This window comes from Polypterus senegalus, chromosome 3 (assembly GCF_016835505.1).
Source record: "Polypterus senegalus isolate Bchr_013 chromosome 3, ASM1683550v1, whole genome shotgun sequence".
NCBI lineage: Eukaryota > Metazoa > Chordata > Cladistia > Polypteriformes > Polypteridae > Polypterus > Polypterus senegalus.
The window spans coordinates 194,612,201-194,635,125 of NC_053156.1; the positions used below are offsets into that span (position 1 = coordinate 194,612,201).

Here is a 22,925-nt window from a genome sequence, read left to right on the forward strand (position 1 = left end):
CACAAACTGCTGGGCTTAGAAACTTAATCTGACTTCTGCTTGGGGGCTTCTTAAGGTAAAGTAATACGCGAACGCAGTGAAATGGTGGAATAAAAAACAAGATAAGTGACATCTGCTGAGCAGCAAGCAAACTTTAGAAGTCACTTACATGATTAGGAAGACCGTAATTGGAAAAAGAAAAAGGAGTAAAGCAACGAGAAAGACAAAAAAATAATTGTGACAGTGGGTCTGTATGTAATTACTGGAGCTAGAACCTTGATCTTGGTCTTAATCAAAAACTTATGCACTGATAACACTTAATCAAGCACCTACAACATGGTACCTACATGTTCAGACTTCAAAATTTAGGGTAAGTACTGCGTTTACTGATCACTGAACCTGATGAATAGCTTCGTAATAGGAACAAGTAAAAAGGAGACTAGCAAAATCTGATAAGGACTGACAAGCTCTGCTGAATCAAGGAATTTGAGGTAGCGCCAATCTTGGCCAGATGAGCTGGGTTCATTTGTTTCTTATGGCAATCGGATCAAGAAGGTCACGTAAAAAGAAGAAAAAGGAAGACCAGCAACATCTACTGAGTGTGAAGCAAATTGTAAACCAATTATGTTATGTATTATTAGGAAGAATAAGAATGACAGCTACGGCATCCACTGTGCATCAAGTACATATGGCATGACAACCTACTGGTACTCGTGAACTACTGGGGACTTGATCTTGATCTAAATCTTAGGACGTTCTGGAAACTCAAAAAAACGTGAGCTTGTGGCAACCACAGATAAGAAAAGTGATTGACAAAGTGACATGGCAGAAAGAAACGTGGCATCATCTGATGAGCATCTTACTTAGAAACAGAAAAGTTTATTGTAATAAAGGCTTGATCTTGATATAAACAATCTCCCTAGACACACTTCATATTATTCCAAATTCATAATTAAGTGTGTGTACTATGTTTATTTATAATCAGCCATGATGAAGAACTCCATAATAGGTTGAAGGAAAAATTGCAGCAACATCTGTGAAGCTGTATTTTTTCAAACAGTCTTGCCAAAATGGAAAAGTTCATCTTGCTGTATATGAACCAACTTTTTGAGATCTGAGTATTTCCTAGTTCTCAAGTTTTTACAACCAGTCATACTACTAATTCATGAGACTTACTGGCAATCTGCATGATGCTGGCCTTTTATCTTTCGAAATTTCTTTGAGCAATTTTAGTCTGTGGTGCGATTTGTGTTTGTTTTTCAGTACCAATAGCAAATTGTACTATTTTCCATATGCTAGCAAAATTATGGGTTTTGACTCCAGAGATCCAGTGATCCTGAATTAGACTGCAAAGGTTTGACAATTTAATGTTATTCTATTGTATTTTTACAATGCAGCACTATTGCTCCAGTTGTTAATGTCCAAAATTAAACTTGTATTATTTTTTTCCTGTGACTGACTTCAGTGTAAATGCTGTATTTTAGTTTGTCATGTATATCATATTGTCAGTGTCTGTTTGTGCCTTTTTTATGTTCTGTTAAAAATAAAGAAAAGTCCATTCAGGTAAGAGAAGTCTTTGCACTGCACTAAAAGAAGCACTAGTTTCAGAAGGTCAATGATAACTAAAGAAGGAGGGATTGTACAGCAATACCAAGGGTTAAAGGCTGTGGCAAATAAGGAAAGGGAAGAATAAATGAACAGCATCAGAGAGAAAGTTGGTTGAGATTTCTAATGTCTGTAAAAACTACACCACCTGCAGGATGCTATCAGAAGAACCCCTGAAGAGGTGTTCGATTCCTTTTTTTTTGGAGTTAAATTTGGGAGAGGGCCTAGTGGACCTAAACGAAGAGACATTGGGTGATCATTTCCTTAGAGTGTGAGGTATAAGTCGCCCTTGACAGATATTAAGGGATAAAACATACTATGAATAGACATTTAAGTGTTTTTTATTTGCTGTAAAACTCATTATATTGTTATTGTTGTTAATGTATTTATTAATGGCTTATTAGTTAAGTGTCCTGTATTGTAAATTTTGTGGGAGGGTGTGCTGCAGTGTGGGATTTTGCAAATATTTCTTCTATGTATTCTGTATTTGCAACTGTGGCTAAGAGGAAAGTATTGTTGGTCACTCTTATTTATCTTCTTTTTGTTGCCATTCAATGCATCGGCAGTGTGTAATATAAGCATGCCTGCTCAGGGTGGAAAAAATGACTAAAGGAGCGTACAACTGGATGACTAGATATTACATTAGTCAGTCTGTAAGTGAATGGCAACATTTCAATGATCAGTTTGATAAAGTCTGACAGTAGCTGAAACACAAAAAAAATGCTTGCTAAAACAGTACTGTGCAGCTCCCTTTCCTGGAGGCACCTCTAAGTGTGGTTTCTTAGACTGCAATATTCACGGTTCCATAGCCCTATATCCTGTTCATTTTGCCAAGGACAAAGAGAGTTACAATTTTGAGAAAAATATCGGAGGAAGTTCACCCATCCCAAGTCCTGTATATTTCAGTCTGTACCACCAGTTGGAGTAGCAATTTATTTTATTCTTGGTTGTGTTCTCTTTCAGCAAGAAGCTTTCTGGCATAATCCTCAACAAAAGAAAGTGCAAACTCTCTTGAAGCTCAGTGGTTTAACATTGAGCATGAGGTCAAGTCTTTTGGGGACCAAGTAATCAAGCAAAGGGGATGCTGATACAGTGCAAGCGTCTCACAATCAAGTAATGCAGTTTTCCACATCTACCGTATGGCCCCAGGGTAACGTTCAAGTGCAGGGCTATAATAGGAAAGCAAGCCTTTTTCCATTACATAATACCACTTCCTTGACACATTTTCATCCCCTCCCACTTATTAGATAAATGCTGTTATTAAGATGGCTTCACATATATGTGATCTCATATATATGTATATATGTCGTTTCTTACTTACTGTACATATGTTCCATATAGCATCCAACTAGCCCTACTTACAATTTAAAAACAAATTTTAATAAAACAAAAAAGTCTAAAAAATGAAGGCAATCAAAAGTGATAAATGTCGGAATCCTAATTTACATGAATCAATAGTGAATGTGTGTACATGTATTTGATTGGCATGCTAGTAAAGTGGTTAGCACTGCTCTGTGGCAGATCCAACAACCTGGATTTGAATCCCATTCTCAGTCACTGTGTATTTTTCCTGTATCTGTATGGATTTGCCTTCGGGCATTCTGGTTTTTCATCTAATGAGCTGACTGTTGCACACTGCTAACAGATGCCACTATATCTTAAAGAATTGATAAATAATAACACTGCCGGAGTAATACTTTAAAATGAAATTTAATATGAACTTTTAAACTAGGAGACCAAATAATCTACTTCTGTATATTTTTAAGTCCATTATGCTAGTTTATTTATAGATATGTAACTTAACCACCTTTTATGTGGAAGCTACTCCAAGTTAAATGTCAATGCTTACAATACTTTGACTATTAATGGAATCTGGGATATTAAACATAAAAATAAATATTTACTGGGGCACAACCTTAAGGAAAGTTATGGAATAAAAACTAACAAGATCAAACTATGCCAGCAACACTTTTAGTATATACAATGGTGTGCACAAACTACACAACGACGTAAGTAGATTCTTACCACCAGGATGCCAGAGCTCACTCACTTACACTCATAGTTAATTTAGAATTGCAAGTTATCATAAGCTGCACATTTTTATGCAGCTATGCGGAGAACTTGCAGACTCCACACAGACAGTGATCAGACTTTGAACTCAGACACAGGATGTTGAATTAGTAAGGCACTAGTGACACCACTCCTCCACACTTAATAAATTAAGCATTTCTTAAAATGGTGCTGTAATAGTACTGCTAAAACGACTTCCCTGATTTTGCAATTCCTCTTGTGAGGTAAGATGTTTAATATAAACTTTGAGGTGTCTGATTTTCTCAGCCATAACAGCTCAATATAAAGTTACAGAGGGAAAACATATGTTTGCTAAAATGAATTTCAAGTTGTTCAAGTGTATGGTTTTGTGTCAGTCATTTACAGCCTCCCAGAAAAGCAAAAGTGAATGGAAACTGTCTTTTACTCAATCATGGCTGTCCATCAATCTGATGATGATACTGTTCATCCATTTGTCCATCTCTGACAAATCTTGTATGTATGCTGATGAGAGACCAGCCCAAATCGAGAAAAACAGACCTGAGGGAAGGAAGAGGTTGTGCAAAGGAGTTGATGATATTGGTGGTAGTGAGGGTTTGCAATCCTCATTCACTCTGCTTCACTTCCTGTTGGGACCCACAGCAAGCCATGTTCACGATTACGAGGGACAGCAGAAAGTTATACCACTTTGGATGGGGTCTTGGTGGGGAGGTTGAGTTAGTCTTAGCCAGGACCTCACCTCTGACCTTGCCATCATTGCTGACCCTACCAGGAGTACACAACTCCAAATGGCATTGCTCAGGGGATCATTGATCATGGAAACCACTCTGCCACATTGAGTCTGTGATGGCCTTTTTATCAGTAGAAGACAATAGAAAAACAAGTGTACAATTTAAAACCTGATACTTTAATGATTGTTTTGGGTGATGGTGTTAGATAGACAGAAAGAGCTGGGCTAGTAAGCACTTTATATGTCAGAAAGGTGGAAAACAACTTAAAAAAATCAAACTATCTATGGATGAGAAAACATTAGTAAAGGGAAAGGGAACATAAAAGCCAGTAGATTAATAAAACAGCTATAATCAAGTTAGGAGGTGATAAGACATTTTGTTTTATTTAACACTAATAAGTGGACTAAAATTAAGAAACAAAAGGATCATACAAAAAAAAGGTTTATTACCCTTTCCTCTCTAGAACTTCTTTTTGTAGATATTTCTTATAGAAATAAACTGGCAAACTCTATGCCAAAGAGATAGTGGTTAAAAAAATAACGGGAGCACAGAGGCATAGTGGCTAGAACTGCTGTCTCAGAACTCTAGAGCCCATGGGATTTGTCCATTTTACATAAAATCTGCATTGGTTTTGCACTGCACACTAGAGCTATCATTCCGTGAATATACTTGTTAAGTTAATTGGCAAATCTAAACAGACTCAGTCTGAATGCTATTGTGTTTGTTTAGGAGTGACCCAGAATGTACTTGCACCTGTTCTGTGGCTAATCCATGTGTGGGTTCAAAACACTGTTTACAATCAATGACACTGAACTGGATAACATAAGAAATGGATGAATGGAAAGACAGGGATAACAAATGTAGACACTAGAGGGCACTGTTGCTCCTCAAACCCTACAAACCAGACACAGACGACACATGGTCAAAGCACCAAGAATTTCTTTTTATTTCTTTTTCTTCTTTCACAGTGCTCTCCACCACCACAGCCACAAAACAATTGTACAATTCATTGTTCATTCTTCTTCTTTCTTTCTTTCTCCTCCACACCTCCCAGCAAGCATTGTCCTCTTCCACCCGAATCTGGCTCACTTCTGTGAGATCTGTCAAGTCCTTTTACACTGGCTAACCTGGAAGTACTACTGGGCTTCCACTCAGGTGTCCTTCCGGCACTTCCGGGTTGGCAAAAACCTTGCCTCCTGTATATTCTCAGCACCCCCTGGCATCCAACAGGGCTAATATACAGAACTTCAAGTCCTAGGATGCCCTGTGGCAATGCAGGGCACCACTGTAAACCAGGAGAGCTACAATCTAGCCTCTTGGGGGAGGTAAAGCCCTAAAAAAGCTGCCTTCCCCTATCCTTCCATATCCCAGGCATCCCATCCGATTTGAGCTGCTGGCTCATTTTTCTCCACTTATGACCCTACCGGCGACATTCGTAGCACAGTCACCTCCCTCCTGACATTTGTGCCTTGCAGGTTTGGAAATAGGTCGAATCTGCCAGCTCAACCTCTAAGCCAGCTGAGGGTGGACTGTCCCCGCCTCCGCGGAGAGCATCTCCTCGACACACGTGAGCGCACGGGTCCATGAGCTGCAATATCAGGAGAGCCCTGCTTTCCTCTGTGGATCTCTTTTTCATCTTTGGTGTAGTACGTCTGGGTCTCTCTATGAGAAAGAGGGAGACTCCTTACTGTCTATACCCCTTTATGACTTGCACATAACCAGCGGCAATGTAGCAAGGGTCAGGACAACCTGGAAGTCAGCACTACACAGCTGTTCCGACTAATCCAATCCTTCTACCGGACAATCGGTCATCACCCCTCTATCACATGTAGAGCTCAAGGCTACCTGACAGGTGATATTGATTAATCTCAGCACCTTTTCACTCTGCGTACCTCTTTCCTGTATGGTACCGGGATTACTCACCTGTACCGCCAAATTCTCCATATGGGGAAGTCCCTGGCCAAGTCGCCGCAGGTTTTTTCTGTGCATCTCCAGTGTGCCTCGGCTGTCATCCCCAGGTCCTCAAGTAACTCCTTTGTATGGGAAATTACCTGTATAAAAGTCTACACGGGTTGGAGTAACCTTTCCAACTCTCGCACATCAAAATCAATTAATCGATCGACCAGAAGCGGGTTCGGGTATTCATCAGCCCCGTCTCCCGGCCATGAGCCAGCAAGCATGCTGTTTCCCTGCGCATGTGCCGTTGGGTTTCACATGGGCTCTTGGGAGTTGGAGTTTCAGGATATGACTTGTTGCCGACTGTGATTCGCCTGTTTTAACTTATTGGTAGATCATTCAGTCACTTCCCAAACCTCCTTACCTTTTGTCACGGCAGGCAGTGCATCGCTCGTCTCCCCCTCCCCTTTCTGGGAGTCTGAGTCCGTCGGGATATGGCCAAATTAAAGGACAGGTCAATGTTGAACTTCTCTGTCCCACCATTTCTCGGGGACAAGTCATGTGTCCCTTTCTGTCGAATTGCTGGCTGAAGTCTTTAGCACTCTGATGTCTGTAGGGAACTCAGCTACTGTCTTCAGGAGTATATTCTGATCTTCACAGAATCTCTGGATGATCCTCGTCTATGAGGTATGAGCACGGGACAAAGCTTACTAGTTTGAGAAACCTCTCAATCCCCTACCCGGCACATACCTCTTCCTGGACGCCATCACTAGGGGCCTCATGTATAAACTTGGCGTAAAGCCACGCACATTTCCATAGTAGCTCATACCCTGGCGTACGCAAGTTCTGCACTTGGTTTTGCAGACTGGCGGCACCTAGCGTCAAAGCAGTGCTACTGTTCCAGTATGATTTCCCTTTCTTTTTTAGATCCACATCTCTGAAGTGGCTTTATTAATGCACTAAAATTAACCGCATATTGTTTATTAGTTTAATGCATCTGATTGTAATTAACCTGTAATACTATAATGGTCCACAGAATGGTAAAACAATTCTAAATGCAATAGCTGCTTTAGCGTTGTTACTCTCACTGCAACTTCTTTCAGCTGCTCCCATTAGGGGTTGCAACAGAGGATCATCTTTTTCCATATTACTCTCACTGCACCACTCAGAGTATTTATATCACTATATTTGAGTAGGGAATCACAGCTGTACAGCAGCTGATCGGAAAGAGAATTATCGGTATACAGCATCAAGCACACGCTGCCTCAGCCATGCTGTCTATTGAACTGCTCTCATTCGGCAAACGCTTCAGAGCCTTTCCTCGCAGTTCAGAAACAGTTTCATCCCAAGAACTATAAACACACTCAATCAGTCCATGAAGTGCTCCTTGTAGAACTGTTTGTACTTATAAGTACAATTGCCTCACTGTAAACTTGCGATACAGTTATACTATTGCACAACCTGAGCCACTTTATAAAGCGAGTATTTACATACGATGAAGATATAATTAAGATGAAATGCTGCAAAATAAAACTTTAACTTAATTTTAATAATCTATATTATTAATAAATAAACATGTGAGGACAGGGTGTCGCAGATGGCGCTCCATTCACGGATTGTTCCTGCCTCGCGCTGTATTCTTGCTGGGACTGGCGCGACACTGGATGGATAGAATGATTGAACATGTACTACGAATATATTTCAATGTTCCTTAAAAGTTTGGAAGAATCGCCGTTCTAAGCTTACAGATGGCTTAACGTTTATTACAGAGCTGATTGTGTGCCCACTGGGTATTTGGAGAAAGAAAAGTAAGGACAGTAATAAATTATTTCATCGAAGGTAGCACATGGCACAGCAAGCATCTTGCGTGAGGTATGAACAATCACTGCGCCACCATGTTCCCATGTTTAACAACATGCTTTAACTCCCATCATCATGAAAATGATATCAAGTATACATCTCAGTATTTTAATTATTCAGAAAGCTGTAATATCACGAATTTAATGGATTCTGTGTCCTGTCGGAGGAAAAGAAAGCCGGTTTAAGAAGCACGTAGCATGTGACACATAGAGCACATAGAAGATCAAATAAAAAAAGAAACATTTAATGTGCTACTTTAGTTATGATGGGATTTGAGAAACTAATAAATTAAACAATTTTAAGATGAAGTTTATGATGTTCTACTTTAATGACAAAATAAACTATGTAATTAAAGTGAATATTTAGAGATTAAAGATGATGTTTCATGCTTTTTTCCCACTGTGTGCCTATTTTTTTTTTTTGTCTGTACCCTAATAAGCTTTCATATGACACTCAAATGGTGGGCTATGACTTGCCTTTTCACGGTGACTTTGATATCTGACAACTTCTTTTTTATTTCGGGCACTGTGCGACTTTGTGAACTTGAACTTTCGAGTTTCTCCGACATGCTATGTCACTCGATCAACTTCCTTTTGTTTTTTATACCACTGTTTAAATCAACAAATAGTATGTTTTTCCTTGCCTCCACTTGGTATTCGCTGAAATTCTTCTATTTCCCCCCGTGCTTTTGCCATTGCCTTTTCACAATACGCTGAGCTTAAAGGCTATTTACTGTATATTGATTTGCACATTCAAAGAAGTGTAATTCTGGGAGGAGACAGGGCAGGACAGCAGGCACGTGCATGTGTATTACTTTTTACGCTGACCGGGATTTATGCAGCAGAAGAATGTGGAAGTTGATGTTCGCACAGATGTATGCATCTGGATTTTGTTTGTGTATAAGCACTTTCCACTTTGTCCATATGCCATGTTAGAGTGTGAATTCTACGCACTGTGTTATGCATGAGGCCCCAGGAGTTTTTCCTCCCAATATGCGTAGCTGTTCCCTGTCTTGTCTTTGACGCCACTGATGTTGAGCACTTGACTTCTTCCAGTGTTGTCAGTCTGCTTCATCTTTTTTTTTCCATGATGGACCAGCAAAGGTTTTCTGGCAGGCTTCCTCGTGCCACAGCGCTGTTTTATTGGGTCATGTCGACAAAATTAAATAGGTTTCTGCCAAACAGTTTGCCAGAAAATCCTGTGAACTATGCCTGATGTGGATGTTAAAGGGTAATGTTTCTCCTCAAACCTGACAAACCAGACACAAATGACACATGTTTAAACCACCAAGAATTTCTTTTTATTTATTTTTCTTCTCAAACCCTACAAACCAGACACAGATGATACATGTTAAAAGCACCAAGAATTTCTTTTTATTTCTTTTTCTTCTTTCACAGTGCTCTCCACCACCACAGCCGCAAAAAAATGCACAATTCATTTTTCTTTCTTCTTCTTTCTTTCCTTCTCCTCCACAACTCCCAGCAAGTATTGTCCCCTTCCACCCGACTCTGGCTCGTTTCTGTGAGGTCTGTCAAGTCCTTTTATACTGGCCAATCTGGAAGTACTTCTGGGCTTCCACTCACATGTACTGTAAGCACTTCCGGGTTGGGCGAAAACCTTGCCTCCTGTATATTTACAGCACCCCCTGGCAGCACCCACGGCACCCAACAGTGCTGAGATACAAAACTCCAAGTCCCAGGATGCCCTGTGTGAATTTAGGGCACCGCTGAATACCAAGGGAGCTGCCATCTAGCATCTTGGGGAAGGTAGTGCCCTAAAAATGCTGCATTCCCCCATCCTTCCATATCTGGGGCATCCTGGCCAGGTTTAGCTGCAGGCCATCTATTACACAAGATTATTATAGCAAGGTTGCTGCCTTAATTGTATAAATACTGTATCTATTTGCACAATGTGTTGTTTTGGATCACCTTTGTGTATCCTTTTCAGAAGTCCAAAAGTGGTGCAAATTCATCATGGCACATTACATCATTACGTCCTATTTATGGATTATGTTGTCTATAATGGACTTTACCAAGCGCCATTTATACAAAAGGGTCACAGTTGCTGTTGATTATGTAAGACACAGCAAACAATGGAAAATAAAAGTTAAAAATTGGCACGCAAAGCAGGAAATGAATATATAATCTGATTTTTGCTTTGTAATAAATATCATAAAGTTAGTATTTAAATACATTCTGGTTTATCATGGTGCCGAAGAGTGGTGACATGCTTCATATTGGTCAGACATGCAAGTAAGGATTTCTCTGTGCTTTGTTCTATTACTACAATAACCTATTAAGTTTCTGCTTCACTCATGTCCTACTTTCTCTCATGCTGGTTTCTCGTAATGCTGGAAGTTTACAGAGTAGGGTAACAAATCTAGAACATTAACAAAAGACAGACTAACAGATAACACTGCATGCAGATGAAGTTAGTTCAAAACACCATTCTATTTCTAATTATTCATTCATTCATTTGTTTTCTGATCAGCAATCATTGTAGTCTGTGTGTCTTATTAGGATGTTGGAGGGAGTATAATACCTATCAAAGCAATAGAAGCCTGGAAAGTAATATCAGAAATAAAGGCTTTAAGACAGTTTTAGAATAAATGCTGAGAAAAAAAATCCTGATTACACATATGAACCTTTCATTCATATGCCTAAATACAAATTCCAGGTCTATTTTGATATATTATCATTTTATTGATTTAATAAAATTGTAAAATCATCATTATTGTCAATAACATTAAACCAGTAGAGTTTAAGTAGATAAAATGGATACATCAAATAACTGAAATTCCATGTATTCTTATATATTTTACACACACACACATATATATATATATATATTTTATATGTATTGTGGACTGTAGGTGGTGCTCCAGCTTCCCAAGCACCCAACACAGACAGTATAAAATAAACAAGAGGATTTTTTTATTGGTGAGAAACCCGTAACCAAGTAAGAGTTTCCCACAACACAGTCACCAACACAAATCAAGCACGTGGCAATACTTTCCTTCTCCTCTTTGTCTTTCTTTCTTCTCTCTCTCTCAGTCACTGCCTCCTCCACTCCCCCAGCAAGCTTCGTCCTCCTTCCTCTCAACTCTGGCTCCTCCAGTTGAGGCAGGCAGTTCCTTTTACATTGTCTCCTTAACTTCTGGGTAAGGCTGGAGCCTGACAAAGCAGAGTTCCCCAGTCCACACAGCACCCTCTGGCAGCACCCAAGGAACCCAACAGAGCTGAGTAGAACAACCCCAATTCCCATGGTGCCCTGTGGAAATTCATGGCACCACCACAACCCAGAGGAGCTGCCATCTAACAGTCCGAGGGACATAATGCACCATAGATGTTTTCTCTCCCCCTCCTTCCATATTGAGGTGTCCCAGCCAGGTTAGGATACAATAATGTACTTACATCAGTGATTAGCATTTTTAATAGCAGAACACTGATAGGTGCCATTTGGGCACAGTGGTTATTTATGCTGCATCACAAGTCCAGGACCCAGGTTTCAATCACCACCATGACACACTGACTGTGTGGGTTGGCTGCAGTAGCTCTGTTTTTTCCTACAACCTACACATGGGTAGGTCAGGTCAACTGAAGCATCTAAACTGGCTTGGTTTGACTGAGGCCAGTATTTGATTGATATCCAATGCAGGGCTGATTCCTTCCTTGCATATTTAACTATAGGGATACCATTCAGTTTCCTGTAATTTCATATTGGAATGAAGAAGTTTGGGAAGTGGATAGGTTTTTCCCATCTCTAATGGATTCCTTATGACTCAACATATATTTATTTCTTTGACTATATAACCAGTGCACAGTTAAGTACTACTTGAGCACAATCACATAACCAGAGTCAGGAATCACCCTAAAAGAGCTAAGGTCACCATATGTGCTGTCTCTTGGCCATATGCACAACTGATTGTCAAAGAGAAAAAGACAAAGCAGGCTCAAACCTAATCTTAGAAGCTTAAGGACCCTGTTATAGGGTTCCATCTGGTCTTCCGCAAAGCAAACAGATGATCATGTTCTACTCCTGTTTAAAGAGACATGACCCCGGTAAATACAGAATGCTCTCAGTCTCTACTCTAGTTCAGTAAGATTCTATGTACTTCTTGCCATCTTGTCTGAGTGTTGTATTCTGTGGGTAAGAAAGACAAATGTTGGGAAAGACCTCAATTAACATCAAATCCCTTTGGGGTAAGCTCAAATAGGTACCTTTTGCAGGTAATTTTAGGGAAACTGCATCAACATGTTAAACTGATTAACACCAGTCTCTTCTGTGCTACTGCATACTTTCTGGGCAACTGAAAGACAAATTTACTTTTGTCTCCGGATTTTGATCACTGATCTCTAATTTGCTCTTTCTTGTAAACAATTTCAAATCTGGAACCTCTAACGAGTTTTCCCAAAAACTCAGTATTCATTACTGTTAAGACAGGTATTATGTCAGGTACTTTAGTCCATGGGCGGCACAGTGGCGCAGTGGTAGTGCTGCTGCCTCGCAGTTAGGAGACCCGGGTTTGCTTCCTGGGTCCTCCCTGTGTGGAGTTTGCATGTTCTCCCCATGTCTGCATGGGTTTCTTCCAGCAGACCCCCGTGACCCTGTAGTTAGGATATAGCGGGTTGGATAATGGATGGGTGGACTTTAGTCCATAAAATTACTCTCTTAAGCAAAACATACTGAAGTAAAGTTTCAGAAGAAATACAGTATATGCAAATCATTTCAACATATTGCATAGAAATAAACATTTTTCTATCACATTTTTGAAGTTGATTAATCTTACAAACAACACCTACACTAATATCAAATATATTATAAAGACTACAGCAATATGAATTTTCTTATTATCCAAACTGTATGACAGTAATCCTAATGGCAGGCTGTACTAACTATATTCTTAGCAGTAGCTGAACAGCCCACTGCATAAGGAACATAAGTACTAACTTTAAGGACAGAAGGCCCATTGTTCTAGGTAGGAGGCCTACCCTAACTTAATATTGTGCTAGACTGACAAGCTGCACTGTTATATGGAGTCTGGACAATTCACCAGCCAGTATCACTTTGCGCTAGCTGACAAATTACTGAGACCAAAATATGTCATTCTGATGTCACTTGAAGAATCATGCTTTTGTCATATCTTTTTCTTTGCAAACTACCCTGGGCATTAAATGAAACAGTAGTATAAAAGCCTAAATTTTTATATAAAACTTCATATAATAATACAAGGGAGAGCAAGAGACAGAGGAAAAATATATGTGAGCAAACTGGGCATATGAGACCTTATTTTTAATTGATAAAGAAAGGTCAGCAAGTCTTGGAACAGCAAATTAGAAAAAATCTGCTGACCTATTTTAATGAGGTAATTTGTCTTCTACAAACTTAAGGATATAAAAGTAAAAGTGCTGTAAATTACCAGATGATGAGTAGAAGAAATGGTCTCCTAAAGAAGTATATTTAGGTGCATATTTCATCTAATGTACTTCTAAATATGGAATGAACATTCATGATGTTGTTATTATATATTGTCATCAGCATCCTATTTTCCTAAGGTTAAGACTACTGGTGAACAGGCTCTCCTGTATAAATATGTGAAATCTGTGCTAATAGTTAAATTAGATGGCCATTGTATGAGTTTTCTTCTTTAACATGAAAAGAATATACAGATCTGCATGCTCAAACTATTTTTATTATATGCATGCATCAGAATTACAAGTAATTTAATGCAACATGGAAATGAAAGGTCTGCACATGCTAACCTTAAGAGTTATAAAAAGCATTGAGTTGTAAGTGCTATGTAAACTTATTCAGTGAATGTTATTTAAAGAATTACACTACAAGTAACACCATGATAAAAGAATGAATGTACAAAGTTTAAAATTCATGTAGTTTATCCTGCAAATTAAATTACTATTTAAGTTCTTTGAGAGGCTTATTTATACAGAAGTTTCTGCATAACTTGCAAGTTTCACATCTTGTTACTAACATGCTGAAAATGTCAGGATAAACTACTTGTTTAATTTTAATTTCTGCAAACCCTCATATTTTTAAAAGCTAAATCTGTAACTTAAAAATACAATGAGTATGTCAAGTTTCTCCAATTTCCCATTCACACATTTTCTGAACCCTTGATTTCCATTAAAGGGTCGCAATGAATTTGAAATTACTGATTAACTGTTTCTGATACACATTTCTTCATTCACTTTTTAACTTGTTTTGTCACATTATAGGATTGCATCAATTGTTACTTAGTAGGTGCCATATTAGGACAAGAGGTATCCAATGGCCCTCATCTAAACTTGATATCCATAAACAGGAAGGATCTTCATGTTTTCTACAAAAAATAAAAAAATAAATAAAAATTCAAACTAAAGAATTTCACACTTCCATCTTCGCTAGGTCCCCAGTGTTAATTTAGTGGTGGTTATGGAAATTTCACTGACCTTTTCAACCAGAGTCTATTTTTCTTATTTTTGATTAGTAACTCGAAACTTAGTGTTACTCTAACACTAGGTTAACAATTGCAAATACTGTCTGCCAATATACAAAAAATTAGGATTATCTTTGCTTGCAAAAAATTAAAAATTAATGTGCTTTAGCTTCTAGATAAACAAATGTATAATAACCTTGGCAATAAAAGCTATTGCTGTTGTAGATGCCCCAGAGGATGGTTGGGCATTCTGCTCAGAATGAAAGTAAATTCCTTAACCGGCCATGATGTAATAATGGAAGGATGGTCTAAATGGAGACAATACCCAACCGGAACATATGATGGTTTCTGCTGTGGTTGGGATGACAGAAGAATACAAGAACTTGCAGTAGAGAACGACAGGGAGCAGTTCATCTTTCACTTTAATAGGTGGCAGTGTCCCTTATATAGAGTCCCAGTTGCAGGGCTACATGGGAGTTGGAGTCCAGAGGCGCAGCCCTGTAGTGGTCCTGGATGAACTATAGTGGGTGTTACTGGGGAGAGGGCCTCCCTGGCTTTCTTAGGACCTGGAAGTGCTTCCATCTAGCCACATCATGCTACCGGTAGTACTGCCAGGTCCACAGTAAAAGAGACTGTGCTTCCTTGTCCAGATGAGTCACAGCTGGAAGGACAGAAGGCAACACTCAACTGGAGAACAGCAGTGTGGTGGGAAAAGATAGAACGCAAGAATGATAGAGAAAGAAAAGGAAATGACCTGTGTATTGTGTACAAGGTATTCTTGTAATAAACAACCCTTTATTTGAACCCAGGACTGTATTGTGTCTTCTCATTTTGGGGTTTGGGGCTCCCTGGCACCCCTAGCCTTCACACTGTTATATAAAATATGTAGATTTCTGCTGATATCTATCTATCTATCTATCTATCTATCTATCTATCTATCTATCTATCTATCTATCTATCTATCTATCTATCTATCTATAATAACCATCTCACCTTGTAGGCAGTTCCCAAAATACTAATTATTTAGAAGTCTCTTTCTTACAGACATCACATTTTGACCCAGTCAAATGTCCACTGCAGCATCCACAGCGGGGCTTTCATTTAAATGTTCAGATCACATCTGCTACTTTAGTTCTCTTGTCAGCTGGATTTCAATCTAAGTTGAAATCCTAAGACCAGCTGCTTACCCAGAAAACTGAACATCACCCAGTAAGAAATCTCACAATGAGCCACAGTGTTACTGCACCCTCCTCTGAGTCAAAACCAAAGCACTTGTCAATTGCTAGCATCTTCATAACGGTGGCTATATATTCATTCCCACCCACCTCGACATATCTGCAAGCTTTCCATCCCACTAAGGCTATGTGTAGTTGGAGAAAAGGCAGATACAGTAAGTAACTAGCATGAAGCCACATACTGAGTTGGGAATAGGAATATAAAAGGCTGGTTGTTTTGAGCCCAGTTTCTTAACCACTATACTGCATTGCTTGTTACAGAGTGGAGATGAGAAATTCTTGCAGTATCATACTTTAATAAGTGTATATGAGTAAAACAAAGGGATACTATAGGGACATCCCAAAGGGATGTATAGCCTATGCCAAGAATACCAACAAAATACATTACAAAAGCCATCTAAACATTGTATCTGTTATTATAAACCCATCCGTCACCCCTTTTCCTGAACATATATGGTCAGATTTTAGGTTTACCAGGAGACATATAGACTATCCTAGGATAGGCAGCCAGTCCATCAGAGGAGACATCTACAACTACACTCATTTCTAAAGGGACCCATTTACAAATGCCAGACATTTTAAACATTCAAGGAATGTTGGAAGAAACTGGACTCAAAGAAAAGTCCACTAAGAAAACCAAGAGAATGTTGAAAGACTACCTGGCCATTATTTGAACATACTCTGTTGTGGCTCAGGGGTACCACCATAATGTCTTTTTACATATAAATTCACTAATCCAGAGACTGGCTTTAAATGCCAACTTTGTAGTCACACCTGCATGTTCTGCCTGTGTTTCTGTGATCTTCTCGCCAGGTATTAAGGTTTTCCTCCCATATTTCAAAAACACTTGTTTTAGGTTCACTGAGGATTCTAATGGCACACTGTGACAAGAGATACTCCTGCAATTGGGGGGCAGTCCTCCCATGTCTAGTTTCTAGTTTGAGTCTGAGAATACCAGAATGGACGCTGAAATCCACGGCCCTGAACTGAATTACATGAGTTCCAAAGTGGCTGAATTGATTGTTTAGATGCACATATAGCTGTCATATGTGTTATTTTAAGATGCAATCATTTAAAAAGAGTTAAATACAACAAACCAGTTTAAAAAATAAATAAATACGAACCTTGCATTTTATGAGATTTAAAACCATATACGCTACATTTTCTTTGCAAATGCGCTAAATTATTTTGAGGCTACCGGTGTATCTCAACAACAGCTGCTTTTTTACAATAAACCTGTCAGCTTTGCGCATGTGAGGAATAATCTACAACGTAGAGGAATTTCCGCTCGCATATATCTGCCTTTTCCATATATTGTTTCAGTTCTTCTGGTAACTGTAAAGCAATTCCAGCATGCTGCTTAACTTGAGTATGAAGCCGCCAAGATGACAGTTTAATAAAATAAAAGCTAAGAAATAAAGATGCATCCCAATTGTAACTGTGCCCCTCGTTTTTTTTTTTTTTTTTTTTGCGATCCTTGCTCTTTTACTATTCTTAATATTGGAAGAAAGCGCGGTTTAATTTCGATGACATTACGCAAATTTTGAAGATGCTCTATGTCTACATGTATCACTTTCAATGGTTCCCAAAGGCCAGAAAGGAACGAGTTAATTTTTCTCACACCCGACATTACAAGAATATAAACATTATTCTCGATCACTCTTCAAATATTAACTGGCTTACATAAAACGCTGCCTTTGTAATGCTTTGTAGTTATTCGTTTTATTACTGTGTTTCTGCATTGGGCACAAGTCATTCTCTGCGTAAAGACGGCAATGCTATGCAAATAAGTAAAAACCACGCATACGACAGACGTCATCAAAGACAGTAATACCCCACCCACCTCCACATCGTTTAGAAAGAGATTAGGAGATTTATAAATAGATGTAGGCTATATAATTTGCACAGAGGGGTTCTGCTTCCCACCATAACAGAAGCTGAAATAAGAAGAGGGAACCTCAACTTAAATGCATTACATGCACTTTAACAAGTCTAAGAGTGTCAGAAGTGCCCGTTAAGATTTGCTGAGTTACTAGGTCCATACTCTTTTAAGTCTTTGAAATGAGTTATCTGTCTTGATCTGTGAGGTGCCGAAATATCAAGCGTAAAACTTTTTGTCTTTTTTATAACTAGTCTTTTTAGAACCGCCGCCTTTTGCCGATCAGCGCACATTTTCCACAACATGCATCCATGTATTTATCCACCTGTCCAGTCGTTTACTTAAACTGCCTAATGCAATTCAAAGTCGCAAAGCCAACGAAAAAAACACTAAAAGAGGACCGATGTGATCATTAACTGAATTACTGTAATTCGCAGAAGATGCATTGAGCTTGTAAACCCGTTAATATTCAGATTCTAAACACACGAGAAAACCAACTAATAGGTCCTGTAATGAGATGTTCAAAACTACACAGCAAGATCGTCAGTGTGAAATTAACACTTAAAGTGTACGCATGAAAGCAGTGCTTTAATATATAGTTGTAATAGCCGCTTGAAGACTATAGAACTTACTTTAACACAGCCGATCTTGCCTTGTAGGCTCTCTTAGTAAGCTGCTCCTCAGATCACCAATCGATTGCCTGTATGCAGCTGGCAATGGAGAAATAAAAATCTGTAGGAACTGATAATTCTTTGGATAGCCTATTGCCCAAAACGAGAACTTTAGAATGACGAATGTCCACCTAAAAATTACAACTAACAGTATGTATACTGGGAAGACGCATCTTGAATTAACTCCCGTTTCGTGAAGAAGCGCTTGGAAAATGGCATTTCGTGTGAGATGAACTAAAGGTAGTCTTTCGACATGAAACAAAAACCATTAAACACAACAGTCCGAATTTATGGCTGGAGGACAAAAGAGAAAAAATAAATTATGATCTGTATGCCTAATTAATTTTCTTCTCTTGCATTTGGTTAGGGATGTAACTCGTCGACAGATGGGTTGTACATTCAGTTTGTTTTCTTTAAAGTACGGCAGCGGTTGAATAATGAGACCTGCTTTCTATTTTAAACTGCGTATCAAAAAAAAAAAAAAAGAGAGAGAGAGAGAGAGATCGTGTTCTTGGTAGAACTGTTAAAATAGAGCTAGATATGCTGCTCAGTGCAAACTGTGATGCTGAGCACGGGTGTGCACGTCTTTGAATAGTAATAAGAGACGTGTGCCTGGAAGTACACGTCTGCTTTTGTATACGTATGCTTGAATATACATGTGAATTGCAAATACACTGACGTACGAATTTTCATTTTAGTACGCGGCTTTACAAGCTACATATAAGTTGCATAACTATAAATGTGTGTATGTATATATATGTATAAATACATACTCATATATTCAGAAAAATGCTGTCATTTTTGCCTAAAGGTCTGTTCAGACATCTAATTACGAGATAATTAATATAGTCATAACCTCACGCAAATAGATAGAATTGCGTATAAGTTAATGCGCACAAACCGTATCAATGAACATGCATGTACAGGTGGAACTTTGTTAAAGCTGGAAAAACGTCTTTTTATTTATTTTGTATCCATATTGATTAACATATATGTCCATGTAATATGTTTTTAACCGAAAACAAACTATAGGTATAGTGACATTCACTGCTTCACAAGCACAAATATGAATTAATTCATTTTACAGATCTACATGCTAGTCCGTTTCAATTTACACACTTAACAAACAGAAAGAGAAATACTTTGACTAGCCAGTGATAAGGACTTGTGTGTCAACATTCTGCACCACAGGCATTCCCACATAAAAAACAGCATTAGGAAATTTAAAATATACAGGAGACATCTGTTAAAAATAACACAATAAAAATGGCTTTAAAACACATTAAAACATATGGTGATCTTACCTTTGCTTGTGATAATTTAACCCGCGGTAAGACATCTAAATTGCAACAAAAAGCAGTTGTCTGGTACTCCAGTGTTATTTATGTAGATCCCTTTCTTTTAAATGAACTTTTCCCCTCTCCAAGATTTAAACTCGCTTCAAGCCAACTGGAATCATCCAAGCAAACGAATAACAACAGCAGAAGCAGAAGTGGAGTGAGGAGACATAAAAACAACAGTTAAGCTACCGCTGGCAGAAAACAATTTTAATTCTGTAGTTCTCTCCCAGTTTTGCACACATTCACAATTCGCATATATTCCATCAGTAGACCAACGAAAGTATGAAAAGAAAAAGGTTATCCAATGAGAGGAAAACAGCAACTTCAAGATGAAAATTCAGATATTTCCAAAAAAGAAAAGTATAGAATTTCCTTCCCGTTGATGCCCTCAAACGGCAGGTGTCTCCTAATGGCTGCGTTGCGCGTTAGACTGTAAACGTTGCGGTCCTTGCACCCGACCGAGCACTGCGCTCTTGTCGAAAGCCTTCGTCTCCGAGTTCATTACTGCAGGACGAGCACACTAATCGGTTTGTCTCCGACGAAAAAAGAGAGCAGACGTGCGGGTTTGTGGCGATCAGAGGGGCTGCAGTGCTCTCCCACCGAACTCTAGATGGCACAACCAGCCGCTACAAATAGCTAGGCTACGACGATTCCGATGGACGTGTATGCTTGCCTTTTTCAAATAATTATAATCACACAACTCCAGATTCCGACCGCTTGCTTTTCTCTTTATACGCTTCCTCTGGTGTCCTTGACATTACCCAGTTAAGCAGGTCTGCATCAGCTAAAGCCGCACGTCGAGATGGGGATGCTGACTAGCAGGGTGAAGCTCGGCAGCGCTCTTTAAAAGCCGATTAGCGCGTGTAATTGTGAAGCAAAGCAGTTCCCTTCTAATTGCACGACAGCAAACTTAACCAAAGGAGGATGCATCAGAGGCTCCGTGTTCTCTTTCCGTTATCTTCGGTAAGAGCTGTTGACAATGTAAAGCGTTATGAGAATGTAAGACACCGATCTGTCAGGTGCGCGTGTCCGGCGCATCGTTGGCTTATTTGTGCCGACCTGCAAAGTGCAGATAGGAAGGGTGTCGTTTTAATTTGTGAAACCTTTGGTACTGAGTCAAGCAATACTACGAACTGCGCATGCTGTGAAGTAGAGTGAAGACAGTGGTCTTTACCGGGTACTTGCGCGACATCCGTCTCTCCTGCTGTGATCTGTCCGAATTACAAATGCGATACAAAATAAACGTTGTAAATTTTCATTGTAAACTAAAATACATTAGTATTTGTTCGAGTGTATGTAGCAGTGAAAATGAATAGACAGCCAGTTGTATTAATATTCAAAAGCGAAGTGGAATCAAATGGAAGATACTTCCAGTTCAAACTTTAGTAAAGGACGTTCCTTGGGTGAAGGCGTGGATGAATGGTAAAAAGAAAACATGTGCCAGCGTTGCCCAGCTAAAACGAGTCTTTAGGGGGCGAGAAGGGCTTGGGAAAAAAAGCTTGAGCAGGTAAGGCTTCCTAGTGAATTGGATCAGTTGGAGATTTGCACTGTCAATGAAAGCAGTACAGCACACAATTATAGGAAAATGGCAATATGATTGTCAGAAACCAATGTGCACGTGCAACATCAGCATAAAGATTGAAGTTCAGTACAGTATTTGTTGTTTTAAGATTTCCAGAATCAAAAAAATATGTTCTGCTTAACAGTTAGTGGAGGCCCAAAGGTAAAGGCTTATTTATTAGAGTAAAAAAAGCACATCTGTTAATGTACAAAACTAGAAACAAAGCAAACAAAACCAGAACTCTACTACCTCTTTATGTCCACTCTATCTACTGTTTGTCCTGCAAACCAAATTCATTCTTGTTACCTCCTCCCATTTACCCACCATCTTGTACATTCTCCATCATGGTCTCCTACCAGTAAGGCCTCTGCCACCTCATCTACTGATTCTATACAGCAAAACTGACAGTGTTAAAGTAACACTTGAAGTGCATATATAAAAAGAGTCTTTCCACAGATACACTTTCCAAGTTTTGTTTCATTCTTAAAAATAATGGTCCTTTAATAGCATTTTATGGTTTTTTTTTAACTGGTTGTGCTGTTGCACATAGAACTACCGCTTGAGTAAAGCACCATTTCATTCTGCAAGTGTTCTTTGCATATAAAGTTGTTTTTTGTGCTTTAAAATGATTAAGAATACTTGAACTTAGCCTAAGTTACATATGAATGCAACAAGAGTTCTTTTAAAATAATGAGCAAGTTGTATATATTCATGGTTATCTACAGTGTTGAGCCTGTTATGGATCCAAATTCATCTTTCATATGGATGCATCTTTTGGGAACCAAAAATGCTTTCCCTATGGCATCGTTCTGAAGAATCAATCTGGAACCTTTATTTTTAAAAATGTGGTCACATGTTTTAAGGGTATTTTAACACTGCTAGGCTAAATTAGACCCTGAACATTAGACAGCTTTAAACCTCACCCTAGTGTCACTTTCAGGGAAGCCTTGGAAATGATTCTGGAGTTAAGAGTGGTCTACTCCTAGCACACTAGGCAATAATTTCTTTTACTGCTTTCAAGTGTCCTTGGGGTATGTAGTAGGAGAAAGCAGGGTGAAATGACACCTTTTATTGGCTAACTAAATAGATAAACTAAATAGCCAATAAAAGGTGTCATTTCATCCTACTTTCCTGTATCAATCAATGCCTAACACGGTACAACACTCTAGTGCTTAAGGTATGTAGTTGCATTTAAAGGGCCAGGTTTTCAATGCAGCTCCTCAGCTATCTGCTCCTTCATAGGATTGGGTGCCATCTAGTTGCCAGGATGTCATGTAACCTCTTTTTTTCCAAATATTTGCTGAAAAGCAGAATCAAAGTGTGTGAGCAGGAAAATAAAGAGTAAAGGAACAAAAAAACTCGGAATCAGGAACAGGTAAATTGTCAGAATATAGAGCGACAGAAACAGAGAGAGAGACAGTTTTATAAATGGTAAAACTAAATGTGCAAAATGGAAAACAAAATCAAGAATTACAGCAAATATCCTAACACCAGCATCTTCTTTGAAACACATATATGTTTCCTCTGTACTATATTAGAATAAGGGAAAAAATTAAAGGGATCTCATATATGGATGCCTGAAGCATAGCACCACCATCTTATATAAGCAGGAGGTAATGACACTATACTTCACAAAATGGCAACATTCATGTTTTGAATGGGAAATCTTTTTCATGTTTCTCTGTG

The 22,925-nt window shown here is 38.9% G+C and overlaps 1 protein-coding gene across 4 annotated transcripts in view; it reads right to left on the minus strand.

Annotated features, from left to right (window-relative positions):
- LOC120525764 (leucine-rich repeat and fibronectin type-III domain-containing protein 2-like) overlaps window positions 1-20,767 on the minus strand; it is a 904,115-nt gene extending 883,348 nt beyond the window's left edge. For 3 of the 4 annotated variants that reach the window (XM_039748348.1, XM_039748349.1, XM_039748352.1), the window contains exon 1: window positions 19,643-20,767. The gene's annotated coding sequence lies outside the window, so the exon portion shown is untranslated. The remainder of the gene's footprint in view (window positions 1-19,642) is intronic. The other variant, XM_039748350.1, reaches the window with a different exon arrangement.
- Window positions 20,768-22,925: the final 2,158 nt, after the last annotated feature.